Source organism: Megascapheus bottae, chromosome 3 (genome assembly GCF_031878675.1).
Source record: "Megascapheus bottae isolate mThoBot1 chromosome 3, mThoBot2.hap1, whole genome shotgun sequence".
Classification (NCBI taxonomy): Eukaryota; Metazoa; Chordata; class Mammalia; order Rodentia; family Geomyidae; genus Megascapheus; species Megascapheus bottae.
The window spans coordinates 8250989-8268225 of NC_143511.1; the positions used below are offsets into that span (position 1 = coordinate 8250989).

A 17237-nucleotide genomic window follows, 5' to 3' on the forward strand; every position below is an offset into this window, starting at 1 on the left:
GGCACCACTAGAGGCACCACCAGACAAACAGCCAGACCCATGTGAGGGTTGTGTCCCCAACATCAAGGGCCACTGAGTCACAAGCAGGGACAAATACATTCCAGATGGCACAGATGAGGACTGAAAGGTGGGAATGTACTGTTTCTGGGGCCCGATGCCCAGCAGCTTTCCAGTCTAAATGAGAGGAGGAAGATGGCGCTGTGCATCTGTGGATCAAGTATTCAGCCTTCCTATGATGATTTGGGAACAGCCACCGCCCCCAGGAAATGATGGCTTGAGGTATAAGACCCCCCCAAGGACCCTTATTCCAGCCTGGAAAATGTATTTTTCAAACACTAATTGCATCATACAGGAAAAAAAAATATCTGTGTGTATGTGGGAGCAGGGGGGGTGGGGTGTGCAAGTGTGTGTGTGCACATGCACATATGTGTGTATTTGTGTGCGTGCTGGTACTGAGGCTTGAACTCAAGGTCTAGTTGTTGTCCCTAAGCTTTTTTGCTCAAAGTTGATACTCTACCACTTGAGCCACAGCTTCACTTCCAGCTTTTTGATGGTTAGTTAGAGATAAATCTCACAGATTTTCTCGCCTGGCTGGCTTCGAACTGCAGTCCTCAGATCTCAGTCATCTGAGTAGTTAGGATGACAGCACCTGGCAAAAACCAAATACATTGAAAAACAAAAAGTGGTATTAACTCAATAGTTCTTTGAAATCAATCATTTGTAATAGTCTGGTAATGCCATTTGAATGATTCTACTAGGAAAAGAGAAGCTATGAAATGCTTTTTAAAAAAAGTCTTCAAGTTTTGAAATGAAGGTAGAAATCCTATTTTAAGTTTCAAAAACAAAATTTTGTTTTTCTACTTAGGAGATTTTTATGAGACACACTAAAAATATCCAAAGAAAAATAACCCCTTCCATCAGCCCCTACCCTACTGCTCCTAAGGTTTTTTTCTCTCTCTCTTTAATAAGGACCAGCCTTGTGGATTTTTCTAAAAGTCATAAATTGTTTTGATATTTTTAGTAATGCAATAACCACATGTTTAATATGAGCAAAATATGATTTTTTTAAAAAAGTATGTGTTGCTCTTGGAAAAAACTGGATTTTTCTCCTTGCATCTAATATAGACTAGTGTTCTTTTCTGACTAAAACATCTAGAGATATCATATGAAATAATCCAGAATTACAATAGCAAAGATATAAACATCCTTATTATTGGTCTTAACAATCATTCACATTGAGTAGTTCTGTAGGAACTAAATTTGACTCCAAGAAAGTCAATTAATCTGTAAGCCTTTCAGAGGGCTCTATAAAAAGCAAGGCAGCTTCTCCCATCTGGCCTGCAGGCCTGTGGGGCGTAGTCCCTGCCTGCTGTCTCCCTGCTGCCTCCCTGCTGCAAGGGTGTAGGCCCTGATCCTGCTGCACAGGCTTTTGGGTGGCATGGTCCTGGAATGTTCATATTTTTTTGTTTGTTTTTATGCCAGTCCTGAAGCTTAACTTGGGGCTTGGGCACTGTCCCTAGGCATTTTTGCTTTAGGCTTATTCTCTATCACTTGAGACATATTTTCAGTTCTGGCTTTTTGGTGGTTAATTGGAGGTAGCAGTCTCATGGATGTTTTCCCAGACTGGCTTATAAATATGATCCTCAGATGGACACAGTGGCTCCTACCTGTAATCCTAGCTACTCAGGAGGCTGAGATCTGAGGATCATGGTTCAAAGCCAACCCCAGCACTAAAGTTTATGAGAGTCTTATCTCCAATTTAACCACCAGAAAACTGGGAGTGGCACTGTGGTTCAAGGGGTAGGGCAGTAGCCTTGAGCTGAAGAGTTCAGGGACGGTGTCCAGAGTTCAAGCCCCACAACCATCAAAAAAAAAGAAATATGAATATGAAATATGATCCTCAGATCTCAGTCTCCTGAGTAGCAGTATCTCATTTAGAAGCCTCACAATGGAGCATGTCTGATCTGAAAAGTTTGTAGAGTAAAAAGTCCATGGGCTGAGACTGTGGCTTAGTGGTAGAGTGCTTGTATTTGCCTGGCATGTATGAAGTCCAATTACTCAGTACCACATACATGGTAAAAGCTAGTAGTGCTGGGGCTGGGAGTTTGGCCTAGTGGTAGAGCATTTGTCTAGCATGCACGAAGGCCCCGGTTCGATTCCTCAGTACCACACTCATAGAAAAATCCAGAAATGGTTGTGGCTCAAGTGGCAGAGTACTCGCCTTGAGAAAAAATCCCAAGGTTAGTACTCAGGCCCTGAGTTCAAGACCCAGGACTGGCAAAAAAAAAAAAAGCGAGTAGTGCTGAGGCTCCATAGGTAGAGCACTAGCCTTGAGCAAAAGAAGCTCAGGGACAGTGCCCAGGCCCTGAGTTCAACCTCCATAACTGAAAAAAAAAAAAAAAAAAAAGGTCCATGCACACGCACATGAAACCAGAATGACACTTTGTCTAAAAGTCCAGCACTGGAAAACAAACAAACAAATGTCCTTCACAATAAATGGAAGGCAGAAAGTGAGATACACCCACAGAGGAATCATCTACTACTGTGAGAATGAGTGAACTGTGTTCAAAAATGTGAATGAATCCATCTTTCAAACAAAACCGGGCCAAATATACTGAAAGCAAAGATACAGAAATAGGAGAGTTGCAGGGCACAGTGGCTCATGCCTGTAATCCTAGCTACTCAGGAGGCTGAGATCTGAGGATCAAGGTTCAAAGCCAGCCCAGGCACAAAAGGACCCGAGACTCTTATCTCTGATTAACCTCTAGAAAATGGGGCTTGGCTCAAGGGTAGGGTGAGAGCCTTGAGCTGAAGAGCTGGCACCCAGGCCAAGCTCAAGCCCCCATGACCCACCAAAAAAAAAAATTAAAAAGGAAGGCAAAAGAAAGAAAGAAAGAAAGAAAGAAAGAAAGAAAGAAAGAAAGAAAGAAAGAAAGAAAGAAAGAAAATGAGAAAGAAAGAGTTCTAAGGTGAACACTGTAATCCTAGCTACTCATGAGGCCAAGAGCTGAGAATTATGGTTCAGAGCCAGCCTGGGCATGAAAGTTTGTGAGACTTATCTTCAATTAACCACCAGAAAACCAGAAGTGGCACTGTGGTTCAAGTGGTAGAGGGCTAGTCATGCACTATAGAGCTCAGGGACAGGATGGGGGCCAGAGTTCAGGCCCCACGATGACAACCAACAATGAAAAATTGGAGAATTCTATCCAAATGTGGGTCAAAACTAACTGGAACTATATTTTTTTAGAGATATGTAGATAGAGAGTGAACCACAAAGAAATACAAGAGGCAAAGTTGGGATAGCTGAGAAGAAACTCATGTAGTCTTCAGTGACACTAATTGTTTCATAAGATCTATGCAATTAGTTATCAAACTATACACCTTACATTTCCAAATTAAATGGCTAACAAAACACTAACACCATCCCACTCAAAACACTAAACACACATCGCGCGCGCATATATATACACACATATAATGTCTGCATTCAGTTGCTATCTGTAGATATAGATACTATTTGGAATTAGTATGACCAAATAGTCTTTCTAATAATGAAGGAAAATAAGAGCAGCTGAAAATAAGAGCTGAATTGCCCAGCTGGTCCCCGCTCCTAAGCTGAGATGAGGTGGAGGGAAAGAAGTCGAGGACAGGCCAGCATTCCAAAGGAGGATTTATGACTTTGCCTAGACCAATAAAACTACCAAGTGCCTTGCTCCTGGGCCAAGACTAGCCTTTGTGTCCCTGGAGAGCTGAGGAATGTTGTCTCTGTTTTGACAACCATGAGCGCCCACAAGGCAGAGGGGTGCCCTGGGGGCTGGTGAACAGATCTCTTTTGTGTGCCCCCTGCCCAGCAGTGAGGACTGCCCTTCTATCCTCTTTTCTCATTGGCTGGGGGCATTTTTAAAAATTTATGTATTTAGCCTGTCCTGAGGCTTGCACTCTGGGCCTGGGCTCTGTCCCTAAACGTTCTTGCTTAAGGTGAAGTTTCTACCAATTAAGCCACAACTCCACTTCCGGTTTTTTGGTGGTTAATTGGAGATAAGAGTCTCCTGGACATTACTGCCCTGGCTGGCTTCAAACCACAATCCTCAGATCTCTGCCTCCTAAATAGTTGGGATTACAGGTGTGAGCCACCAGTGCCCAGCTTGTCTGAAACATTTCTTAGGATGGTGATTAGATCTAATCAGAGCTTTGTGATGTCCCTGAGAATGTATTTCTTCATTCTTCCAGCCTCAAAGGCCTCAAGATAATGTGAATAAAATCTCCTTAAAAAATAATATCAGGGGCTGGGAGTTTGGCCTAGTGGTAGAGTGCTTGCCTAGCATGCATGAAGACCCAGGTTCGAGTCCTCGGTACCATATGCACAGGAAAAAAAGCTGGAAGTGGTGCTGAGGCTCAAGGGGTAGAGCTCTAGCCCTGAGAAAGCCCAAGGACAGTGCTCAGGCCCTGGGTACAAGGCCCAGGACTGGAAAACAATAACAATAATAATTATAATAATAATATCAGAAGCTAGGCGTGGTAGCTCATGCCTGTAATCCTAGCTACTCAGGAGGCTGAAATATGAGGATCAAGGTTCAAAACCAGCTCAGGCACAAAAGGACTAGAGACTCTTATTTCCAATTAACCTCTAGAAAACGGGAAGTGGGGCTTGGCTCAAGGGTAGGGTGGTAGCCTTGAGAAAGCCAAATGACAGTGTCCAGGACCTGAGTTCAAGTTTCAGGCATGGCAAAAAAATAAACAAAGAAAGAAAATACTATTACTTTCACTGGAGACTATGTTGAAAATGTACTGTACAATTTGTGGGGGAGATGGGAGGGAAAAACTGGGCAAGAGTTGGGGGAGGGATGACATTGTCCAGAAAGAAATGTATTCTTTACCTGATTTATGAAACTGCAATCCCTCTGCATATAACCTTTGGGTGTGGGGGGGGGCAGTGGTCATGGGGCTTGAAGTTAGCCTGGAAGCTGTCCCTGAGCTCTTCAGCTCAAGGCTACATCTCTTCCCTTGAGCCAAGCCCCACTTCCCATTTTCTAGAGGTTAATCCGAGATAAGAGTCTCAGGTCCTTTTGTGCCTGGGCTGGCTTTGAACCTTGATCCTCAGATTTCAGCCTCTTGAGTAGCTAGGATTACAGGCATGAGCCACCACACCCGGCTCTTAAACTATTATTCTCTTGGCTTTTTCTCTCAAGGCTGTTGCTCTACCACTTCTGAATTTTTGGTGGTTCATTGAAAACAAGAGTCTCAAACACTTTCTTTTCCCAGTTGCCTTGGAAATACAACTCTCAGATCTCAGCCTCCAGAGGAGCTAGGACTCCAGGTGTGAGTTGCCAGCTCCTGTGTTGAATTTTCTTTAAGATATGCATTTGTAAGGTCATTTGGAAAATGTTGATCCACTTAAAGTAAGCAGATTTTATAAATATGAGCATATTTAATTACTTAACAGCAAAGCAAAACTCAAAAAAAATAACAACTATCACACACATATGTCCAGAGTATTTCTCTCATCAAAACAATATCCATATGTAAAAGCTATTAAGGTCTTGTAAGGAATCCAAAATATTAATTTATCCCTGGAAAACCTGAATGTTATTATTGGCTTCATTCTGGTTGCTTTACTTGAACTGACAGTCTCACCAAATCTATTTTCAGGAAAATGTATCAGCTGGGTCCTGATGGCTAATGCCTGTAATCTTAACCACTCAGGAGGTTGAGATTTGAGGATCATGGTTCAAAGCCAGCCCAGTCTGGATAGTCTGTGAGACTCTACCTCCAGTTAACCGCTAGAAAACCGGAAGTGGCACTGCAGCTCAAAAGTGGTAGAATGCTAGCCTTGAGCAAAAAAAAGCTTAGGGACAGCACCCAGGCCCAGAGTTCAAGTCCCACAATAGAAAAGAAAGAAAAGAAAAGAAAAAAGTTAGTGAGACCCCCATCTTGACCAGTAAGCCAAGATATAAAGGGCAGGATAGCAGCTTCACTGCTGGATCTTGGGCCTGACTCTAGACCTGGAGCTCTGGGAGCAGCTGCTCAAAGCAGTGTCTTATGCCCACCATACACGAGCCTGTCCTTCACAAGTCCAGGTAAGTCCCAGGCAAAAATGCATAAGATTCTGCCTGAAAGATAACCAAAGCAAAAAAGGACTAGAGGTGTGATTCAAGTGGTAAAATGAAATCCCACAGTCTTCAGCAGAGGGCTGAGGTACAGTTTCCAGAGAGGTAATGCCCTTGCTTTCCTGTAACAAGCATGAAAGGAAGAAGGGAAGCAGGGAGCTGTCAGGGAAATTCAAAGAGCTTCAACCAAACCAGAATTTTAAATTGCCTGGGCAATTACTATAAATTTCAAGAGGGCAGTGTGTAACCCAGTCAGGATACTCAGCAGAATCCTTGGAGATAGGTAATTGTACAGGAGGAGGTTTATTATTGTAGAAATTGACTTCCAAGATTACTGAGGCCAAAGTCCCAAGAACCAAGAGTCTGCAAGCTGAAGAACCAGGCAAAGCAAGTGGTGTGATTCAGTTCAAGCTCAAAGGCCTGAGAGCCAGGGGAGCTGCTGCCGAAGTACAGAAAAAGAACGATGTCCAGTGTGTTATTCTATTGATGTCCTCAATAGATTGGGTCATGCTCATTCACATTCATGAGGATGGATTTTCATCCAATCTATTGATTCGAATATCAACTCACTTCCAGAAAATCCTCCAACTCACACCCAAGACAGAGAGAGGTCTGTCTCATCAGCTATGTGGGAAATCCCTTAGCCCCGTCAAGCTGACAGAGCTAAACCACCTCTCAGGCTGATGCCACACTGTCACGAATTGCTTTTATTAAGCACCCACCACTCTATTTAAAAGAGAAAGTGTGTTCAACATAGTTTATCAGCATTGGCTCAGATCTGAGCCACCGTGCCCCGCAAGAGACAACTTTTGTGAAACCCACTGAATGTGTAAGCACACTGAGACAGCCAAGGCAAGAAACTCAAACCAAGAGCAAGATTTAACACAATCTGTCCCTCTAGAGACTTGCAAGGCATTGAATTCACATTAGATAAATGGTAGAATGTCTACTTTCATTCCTATCATGCTTTCACGTGGGCTAGTTCACCACGCATAAAAATAATTGTCTTCCTACCACATTTACCCATCCATCTCCAACTTGTCCCTTTTGGAGGTGAATGATCAATGGCAGCAAGGTTTCTTTTATTCCTCAGGGCCACATGGTGTCTCCATTTATAATGGCTGTCCTTCCAGCTGGAAGCCACCACAGATCCTCTTGGCTCTCAGGGACCTTTGTGAGGTGGCCTTTGATGTGTTTCTTCTCATTTGTTTGGCGACCATCACCACCAGATTCCTGCAGTCTGCATTGTAGGGACCAGCTGGGTGGCCTTGCTCTTTTATGCAAAAGTGTTGAGAAAGACCTGTCAGACCCTAGGGATAATTAGCCTTGATTGCTTCTCATTAAGAGAGATTGTCACTCAGCACAGATGTGCCCCCAGGACATGGGGTAACTGCTTCTCCAGCCTCCTGAATTCCTGGTACCTGGGGGGGGGGGATGAGGAGAGAGGGTCAGAATCTAATTTCTATCTTCACATTCCTCAGGTGAAATGGGAGCCTTGTGGCCAGATCAGATGAATTTGTGTATTTTCATCAAGGAACAAAGCCAGAATGCAAATGTCTAATTCTGTGGTTTGGCAGTTGGAAGATAAGCAAATAATCAATTAGAGGTGAAGTGTGTGTGTGTGGGATAACAATGATGGATTTATGATGGTCCCTGATCAGCCTGACTAACTGGTACCAAGGTTTGCTCTGTTTTCTTGGACTTTTGCAGCTTTTTATTTGGTGATAATTACAGATCCACAGGAATTTGCAAAGACAATAGGCATCTCAATAAAGTATCAGCCAGCTCCCTCCCACCCACAGGTCTCCCCTAACACCAACTAACTACAAGGCATGTGTAGGTGTCATTCTAACACACTGCAAGATTTGTGGCCACTGTAATCCAGATAGGAGTCAGATTTGCATCACAAGCCCTTCCCTCCTGCCATCTCCCTAGAGGAAGAGCCTTCACCTCCCACAGCGCTAACCTCTGGCAACCAGTAGTTTGCCTCCAAAATACCAAATGCCCTGGGCAACCCAAGATTTCCTCTCTGGGAAGGAAAGTGGCACCTCTGACCAAAGGGATATACTAGGTGAGCTGTTTTGAGATATTTTGAGATGAATGGCAAAAGGGAAACTGAGATGACACTAAGTGCATGTCTATGATGAAAGACAAAACTAGACAAGACAAGCCAGGCACAGGGGTGCGGCGCCCGGCACCCCTGACCAGCAGGGAAGAACGGACACCACCCGAGGATCCTTCTCGTATCACGCTTTATTGAAGAGCAACTTGATTGAAGGGAGAGCTGAAGCAGAGGGGCGCTGGGCAGGGAAATGCGGCTGCTTATATACAATCAAGGAACACGGGGCTTTCTACCATTGGCTATTCTGTTGCCAGGGCCATTTTAAAACTCGGGATTGGTCAGGCCATTTGCGTCATACGTGCAGACTCAATGGAACGAGCAAGGGCTCTGCACTCACATACCAAATAAGGAGAACTAAGAAGTTGTTTACAAGGAGTGAGGCAGGAAACAGGCGCCATCTTGTAATGGCGGCCGCTCCGGCTCCCCACATCTCCCCCTTTTTGTTTTGTTGCTGCAAGCCAACATACCTGTTGTGAAGAGAGTAGAGGTGCTGTCCTCCAAAATAAACTCGAGGTCCCATTTTAGAGGAGTGACCCAGGTGGCCAACCCTGGATCCCTCCCCTCCAGGCCCTCTTTTCCCCTTTGTGGAGATGGGCTAGGGGCGCAGACCCATATGCTGACGCACATGCTCTCCCTGACCTGTTAGGGTCAGGAGTGGTACTTTGTCCAGCATTTCACAACTCTTGGCTGTCCGTACTCCTATTCCTCGTGCAATAGACCAAGGTCTCGAGGGTGCAAAGGCAGTACAGGGCACTTTTAGTTGGCTTTTACAGCTGCAAGCCAAATTTGGGGGAGTGTCCCTGCTCCAAGGCAGTGAGTGCATGAACAAGCATTGCTCTCTCTCTCTTATTGCGAGACCTCATTCAGCAGAGCAACCAAAGGCTAAAGACACAAAACCCAAAACAAGCTGCAACAAACATTCACAGGAACTGGAACAAATGTAGGCAACGGCTCCAGCATTGACTCAATTTACACTCTATGGCAGAACAATTTAAAATAATCAGAGCAACCCAATTTTTGAGAAACCAGCCTAACACAGAAGGACAGATTTTTTTAACAGGGTAAGGCATAGGGAACCTTGCAGTCCTAGGGAAGTTGCAAGGAAGAATTGGTGGCACAAAGGGGAAAATGGAAGAAGCATTAGTCACAGGCATTGGTAATGGAAAGGTCTTCATCACTGCCCACATCGTCCTTTCTTTGTTGCTTTTTCCCTTCTGTCTCTTCATCCAAAGTCGTGGCAGCAGAAGAATTATTAACAGGATTATTCCCAGGATTTTGTTTCGCATCATCCTCTTTAGGCGTTTGATTTTCCTCCAATATCCTTACGAGGCGCTGCGGCACCCAATGGGGGGATTCCTGTCCCTGTGGAAAAACACAAACAGCTCCCCTGGATCTCTGAATTACAGGATCCGGTCCATACCATTTATTATCAATAACATTTTTCCACATTACTTTTTGTGTGGGTGGTATTGCTATTTTACTGGCATGTCGATCAGCAGCTGATTGTCCATTGTCATCCACTGTTACATAATTTAAGGTAAACAGTGCAATGGCCAGCCTTTCTCTGGGGGAGGCATCTCTGCCTATACCCTCCTTTTGTTTAAATAAGAGTTGTTTAAGTGTTCTATTGGCGCGTTCCACAATTCCCTGACCCTGGGGATTATAGGGAAGGCCAGTGGAATGGACCACCTGCATTTGAGTGCAAAAGGAGCGAAATCCGGCAGAGGCATAAGCAGGGCCATTATCTGTTTTCAATTTTAATGGTCTCCCCCAGGCTGCCCAGGCTTCCAGGCAATGAACTTTAACATGGGACACCCTTTCCCCTGTAAGGGCCGTGGCATGCAATATGCCAGAGAAAGTGTCCACTGAAACATGAACATATTTTGTCCTGCCAAACTCAGGCACATGAGTAACATCCATTTGCCATAAGGCATTAGAGCAAAGGCCTCTAGGATTAACTCCAATTATGAAAGAGGGATGATATACTACACAGGATTGACAAGCTTTAACAATTTCTCTAGCCTGTTGGCGTGAAATGGAAAACTTATAACGAAGGGTTTTTGCAGAAACATGATAAAGTTGATGAAAATCTCGTGCTAATTGAACAGAATTATGGGAAAGGCCCACCAGGGCTCTGGCAGTCAAATCCACTAAGGCATTGGCTTCTGACATCGGACCAGGCAAGTTAGTATGTGCCCGAATATGACCAATGAAAAAAGGATTTTTTCTTTGTAAAATTAAACTCTGAAGTTGGGATAATATATTTGAAACTGTACTGCTACCTTTTATGGAGGCTGCGACTTCCAGGGATGCCACTGCATTAACTACATATTGTGAATCAGAATATAGGTTAAAAGACTCAGGAAATTTTCCGAATACTTCTAAAACTGTTAGACATTCAACTACTTGTGGAGTTTCTGGTCGAAAATTTAAAGTTACTGGCTCTTTTCCTTGAACTACATAGGCACCTCGGCCTGTTTTTGACCCATCTGTAAATATAATTAGGGCATTACTCAGAGGCAGTTTTTCCGTAACTTTGGGAAAATACACCCAATCTTCACGCACAAAATTCAGTAGTGGATGTTTGGGATAATGATTGTCAATTATATTTGGAAAGGAGCACACCAAAACTGCCCACCAGTCAACAGAGGCAGCCAATATTTGTACTTGTTGCCGGGTATAAGGAATAATTAGTTTGTCAGGAAATTTTGCAAAGTGAGTCAAACACGCCTTGCAACCTGTAAGAGCTAATAAAGCAACTAATTCTGGAAAATACTGAATAGTTTTTAAGCCATAAGAATTTCCGTGCAGCCATAACAATGGGCCTTTTTGCCATAATACTCCTGTAGGATAATTTTTTGTTTTAAATATACACAATAAGATTGGCGCTGATGGATTTACACGCAAGAGTTGTGCATTTTCTATGGCCTGTTCAAGACGCTGAATGGAACTCTTAGCCTGAACAGTCAATTTTCTAGGTGAGGTAACATCCGGATCTCCCTCCAATAAGGAAAAGAGAGGCAGCAACTCAGAGCGAGGGACATTAAGAAAATGTCGGACCCAATTTACGTCCCCCATTAATTTTTGGAAATCATGGAGGGTATGCAAATGACTTGTTTTCAAGATGACCTTTTGGGGTGTCACAGCTATGGGAGAAATTATGGAACCTAAAAACTGAACCTTTTCTGAAAATTGCACCTTTTCTGGTGCCAAGTTTAAGCCTGCCTTTGCAAGGAGTTTAGACAATTTACTAAATACTTGAAAAAGGATATTCTGCTCAGGGGCAGCTATTAGAATATCATCCATATAGTGAAGAATTCTAACAATGGGAAATTGCTGTCTCACAGGGAAAAGAACTGTGTCAACATATAGTTGGCATATTGTAGGGCTATTGGCCATTCCTTGCGGAAGAACTCTCCACTGATAACGTGCATCAGGTTGTTCATGATTAACAGAAGGCAGGGTAAAAGCAAAACGTTCTCTATCCCTGGGATGCAAAGGAATAGAAAAGAAACAGTCCTTAATATCAATAGATATAATGGGCCACTTTTGGGGCAAAGTAGAAAGTAGTGGGAGGCCACGCTGGACTGACCCTAATATTTGCATTTGAGTATTAATGGCTCTGAGATCATGCAACAATCTCCACTTGCCTGAGGCCTTTTTGATAACAAAAATAGGGGTATTCCATGGAGAAACAGAAGGCTCCACATGTCCAAACCTTAGTTGTTCCTGTACCAATTGAGTTATAGCCTCCAGTTTTTCTTGGGACAGGGGCCACTGAGGCACCCACACCGCTTTATTTGTTAACCAGGGTATGGGTGTTGGACTGGCGGAGGCTAAATTTTCAGTGACCCCCAAGAAAAACCCAAGCCTTGCTTGTTTTTATTGGCAACTGGCTCCACAGGGGCATGCCGGCCCTGTAAATATTTTCCTAACCCACCAGTAGGGACAAAGCCCTGATTTTTCATAATAGTTTGTGCCGTTGAAGAATAATCAGTAGTTAGAATTAAACCCATTTGCTGTTGGATATCCCGGCCCCACAAATTAACTGGGACCTGGAGGACAAACGGCTGAAATTTTCCTTTTTGACCTTCCTCTGTGGACCAGGTCAACTGTTTTGCACTGACCCGAGGAGTATCTGCATAACCTAAACCTTGCAGGGTTTGTGAAGAAAATTGTAGGGGCCATGTCTTTGGCCATTGAGTTATTTGGATGATACTCCGGTCCGCTCCCGTGTCCACCAGACCATTAAAGGTCCTACCTTCAATTGTTAATGTTAACATGGGACGGTTATTTAAGGCCATGGATAAACAGACAAGGTCTGCTCCTGAGGTACTTAAACTTCTTTCCTTTTCTTGCACCGGGGAAACTTGACGATGGGAAGGCACTAGAATTAATTGAGCAACTCGATCTCCAGGAGCCACTGAAATGACCCCTCGAGAGACTGAACAGAGGACTTGGATGGCTCCCCTGTAATTAGGGTCAACAACTCCAGGGAACACTACAAGGCCTTTCATAGTGTTAGAGGCACGTCCCAACACTATTCCTACCACATCCTCTGGTAGGGGGCCCATTAGGTCAGTAGTTATAAGTTGAACCCCCATGTCCTCAGTTAGGACCACTCCGGCGGTGGCACGGAGGTCCAGCCCTGCAGATCCTGCGGTTGCTCTGCGGGAACAAATGGCTGTTGGAGATGAGGTGAGGGCCTCTGATAAGTTTCCTGGCACTGAATCCCCTGATTTTGCGGGCCCTGGGGCAGCGGGCCCCTCCGCCCGTTTTTTGGCTCCAAGGCCTGAGGTTGTTGAATAAGTTGTCCATTCACGTCTCTAACTGATTTGCATTCATTTGCCCAGTGTTTCCCCTTTTTACATCGTGGACAAAGTCCCGGTTCGCGGGGGGGTCTCTGCTTTGAATATTTTAAATTGGGACATTGCTTCTTAAAATGTCCTGGCTTTTGACAGTTGAAGCATAACCCTGTATTAATTCTAGTGGTCTCAGCTACCGCAGCAACAATTTTATCCAAGCTCACAGGGGCTCCCACCTCCCGACAGGCCCTAATCCAATCTTGTAAGGGCTTGTCTTTTATAGGAATAATAGCCTTTTGGCATTCAGGGAGGCTTTGTTCAAAAATAATTTGTTGGATAAAAAGCATGTGATCCTCTAGGTCCCCAAATAATTTATCTGCGGTTTCTAACACTCACCCAACAAAGTCTGTAAAGGGCTCAGTAGGTCTTTGAACAACTTTGGTAAGGTTACCACGGCGTTCCCCCCGACTGGCAAGGGACTTCCAAGCCTTGTAAAAAATATTATTAATTTGTTGGTAAACTTCATTGGGGTATCCAGTCTGGTCCGCTGCATAGGGGCCTTTTCCTAATAACATTTCGGCCGACCAATTAGGGTGGCCTGCCAGTGTATTTTCCCTATGTCGGGCAGCGGCCAAATCTGCTGCGGAAGCACAATAATCAAGGTACTGGCCATGCGTCAAGCATGAACGCCCAACCTCATACCAATCTGTTGGAGTCATGCTTGTGGTCTGCAACCGACGAACCAAAGCAATGGTGTAATTTGCAGAATGGCCATAATTTTGTACAGCGGCCATGAGATCCTTTAAAGCTTTGTAGGAAACTGGCTCAAAAACTCTCTGTCCCGTAAGGGAATCTTCAAAAACAGGAAAAGCAGAGGCCAACCGAGACCAGGTGCGGGCTTTAATAAAGGAACTTCCCTTCTTTGGGATGTAGGGAGGCGGGGCAGAGGGGGCAGGGCGGAAAGTGTCCTGGCCACTCCCTGCGCCCAATCCTCCCCAGGGGCCATACCTGTCCGCCTCATACCTGGCAGCTTGCTCCTCTAATTCTTCCTCTTCATTTGAACTTAGTTCCTCCGGAGACCCATCCCCCTCATTTTCTGTACTTTGATCTGACTCTCCTGCATTTTGATCATGTAAAGTTAGGGCAGAGAATTGGCTATTAACCTGAAGCTCTTTTAAAGATGGATAGAGGGAACTCTTTAGTTCCTCTTGTTTTCTTTTTCCTCTTCCTTCCTCCTGCACTGTACTTTGTGAGGGCTGCAGTCCCTCGATTTTTTCCTTTTCCCTTTCTGGTTTCTTTTGTTTATATTCCTTTTTATTTTTTACTTTACCTTTGGGCCCTATTACCTCTCCCTCCTTATATGAAGATTCTGAAAGACTATCCTGATGCTTAATTAATGCCTTCCTCCCTTCTGTAATAAGGTCAGTGTTGTTGCCCTCCTCTAAACAAGTGCGTACCATTCTCCACATAGGCAACGTGGCACCGGAGACTTCCCCCTTATTCTGAGCTCGATCCAGGTCCCAGCCTAATTTATCCCAACAGACCAGTGAGAGATCTCCGGACACCGCAAACCATGGGGCGTGTGTCTCAACGTCTGTTAAAACTTTATTTATTGTGCCGCGGGAAATTTTCAGCCCACGCTGTTTAAGAAGGGCCTGTAAGGGGGCACAGAAGTCACTTGTACGGCACGCACTCCCTGAAGTGTTACCCATACTGACGTTGCTCTTAGGGGGCTAACCCAAGCGGGTGAAACAAAGTGAAAAACCGAGTTATCTACCCCGGGTTTATTTTCACTCAGACCAAGAAAGCTCTCTAGGCTCGCGGTCTGTCACACCCGATTGCTAAGAAACATATAGTGAGAAACACAAACCACAGAAGAACAATGGAAAGCACCCAGGTAGGGACTTGCCAGAACAACATACCTAGGAGAGAGTCCTCTTCACGTGTCAAGTTCTGGATCCTCTTCGGCCCCTCCGCAGGTCCCGGGTTTTCGGCACCAGTTGCGGCGCCCGGCACCCCTGACCAGCAGGGAAGAACGGACACCACCCGAGGATCCTTCTCGTATCACGCTTTATTGAAGAGCAACTTGATTGAAGGGAGAGCTGAAGCAGAGGGGCGCTGGGCAGGGAAATGCGGCTGCTTATATACAATCAAGGAACACGGGGCTTTCTACCATTGGCTATTCTGTTGCCAGGGCCATTTTAAAACTCGGGATTGGTCAGGCCATTTGCGTCATACGTGCAGACTCAATGGAACGAGCAAGGGCTCTGCACTCACATACCAAATAAGGAGAACTAAGAAGTTGTTTACAAGGAGTGAGGCAGGAAACAGGCGCCATCTTGTAATGGCGGCCGCTCCGGCTCCCCACACAGGGGCTCACATCTGTAATCTTAGTTACTCAAGAGACAGAGATCTGAGGATCACGGTTCAAAGCAGCGTGGGCAGTAAAGTGCCGTAGACCCTCCGCCCCTCTCTCTCTCTTTCTATGAGAGAAAGATGTATATTTATAATTAGCCAATTGGATGCAGTTTAGATGATTCCCATTTTGTTGGCAACATCTAAAGCATCATAGGAGCCAATCAAACAAAATGCCTTCTTCTCCCTATCAGGTCCTATCAGGGTATTGACCTTAGCCACATCAATGTCATAGAGCTTCTTCCCAGCCTGTTTGATTTGATGCTTGTTGGCTTTGACTTCCACAATGAACACAAGTGTGTTGTTGTCTTCTGTCTTCTTCATGGCTGACTCAGCGGTCAGGGGAACTTAACAATTGCATAGTGGTCAAGCTTGTTTCTCCTCACAGCACTCTTCCGAGGACATTTGGGCTGTCTCCAGAGCTGCAGCTTCTTGGGCCGCGAGAAAGTGGGTGAAGCGCGTATCTTCTTTTTGTGGCTGTGGACGCCTTTCAGCACTGACTTCTTGGCCTTCAAAGCCTTTTCCTTGGCTTCAGATTTAGGAGGAGCAGGAGCTCCCTTCTTCACTTTCGACACCATCTTGGTGAAAAAGCCGAAGACTCTTATCTCCAATTTACCACAAGAAAACTGGAAAGTGGTGCTATGGCTCAGTGGTAGAACACTACCCTTGAGCTGAAGAGCTCAAGGACAGTGCTTAGGCCTAGATTTCAAGCCCTGTGACTGACAAAAAAACAAATATCAAATGAAAAACTATACGGGACAGTATTAAAATGAAACCCATAGCTGGGCTCGGTGGCTCCTGCCTATAATCCTAGATACTCAGGAGGCTGAGATCTGAGGATCATAGTTCAAAGCCAGCCCAGGCACTAAGGAATGTGAGACTCCTATCTCCAATGAACCACTAGAAAACAGGAAGTGGGGCTGTGATCCGAGGGGTAGGGCGGTAGGCTTGAGCTCTAGAGCTCAGGGACAGCCCCCAGACCCAGTAGCCTTGAGCTAAAGAGCTCAAGGACAGTGCCCAGGCACATGATCCACAAAAAAAAAAGAAGAAGAAAGAAAAAATTAAACACATGCAGCTGGGTGCTGGTGGTTCATTTTTGCTCTTGCTACACAAGAAGTGAAGATCTATAGACTGTGGTTCCAAGATAGCTGGGGTGCACAAATCAGAGAGCCTCCTCTCTCCCATTAACCAGTTAAAAAGTTAGAAGAAGACAAATGGCTCAAGTGAGACTGCTTTAAATGTGCATGCTGCTAGGACAAACATAGTCTAAGGATAGAATGAACATGGAAAGCAAATACTGAGAGTTTAGGCCAGAGCCTAATTGCTGGCTGGTGCCTATAATCAATTCCTACCTTGGAAGCTGAGAATAGGAAAATCAAGGTTCAAGGCTGATGGAGGCAAAAAAGCCCATAAGACTTGCTCTTTATCAAGAGGAGGAGGCAGTGGCCCACATGTGACATCCCAGCCAGGATGATGGGAAACGGATGGTAGCCCAATCACCACCTTAGACAGGAAAACACCAGCAAAAAATCAGGTTGGAGGCATAGCTCAGCAGCATCACCACAACCTAGCAAACTTAATGCTCTGAGTTCAAACCCTATCAGCAAAAAAGAAAGGATGGAAATCTGAAGTTTGAGGTCAGCACTGGAAGTAGATATCCAATGAGGATAAAGATGAGGGGAGGGAAAAAGGTGTACCTGTGAAACCTCGTCAGGCACCCTCTGGGCTGCACCTGGGTTAAACTAGCCACCTTGCTAGTGGTTGCTCACCTCTAAGACCCTTCTTGTT

At 44.9% G+C, this 17237-nt stretch overlaps 1 pseudogene; it reads right to left on the reverse strand.

Annotated features, from left to right (window-relative positions):
• Positions 1–15563: 15563 nt before the first annotated feature.
• On the reverse strand, positions 15564–16027 carry LOC150064910 (large ribosomal subunit protein uL23 pseudogene; annotated as a pseudogene).
• Between the last annotated feature and the right edge of the window lie 1210 nt (positions 16028–17237).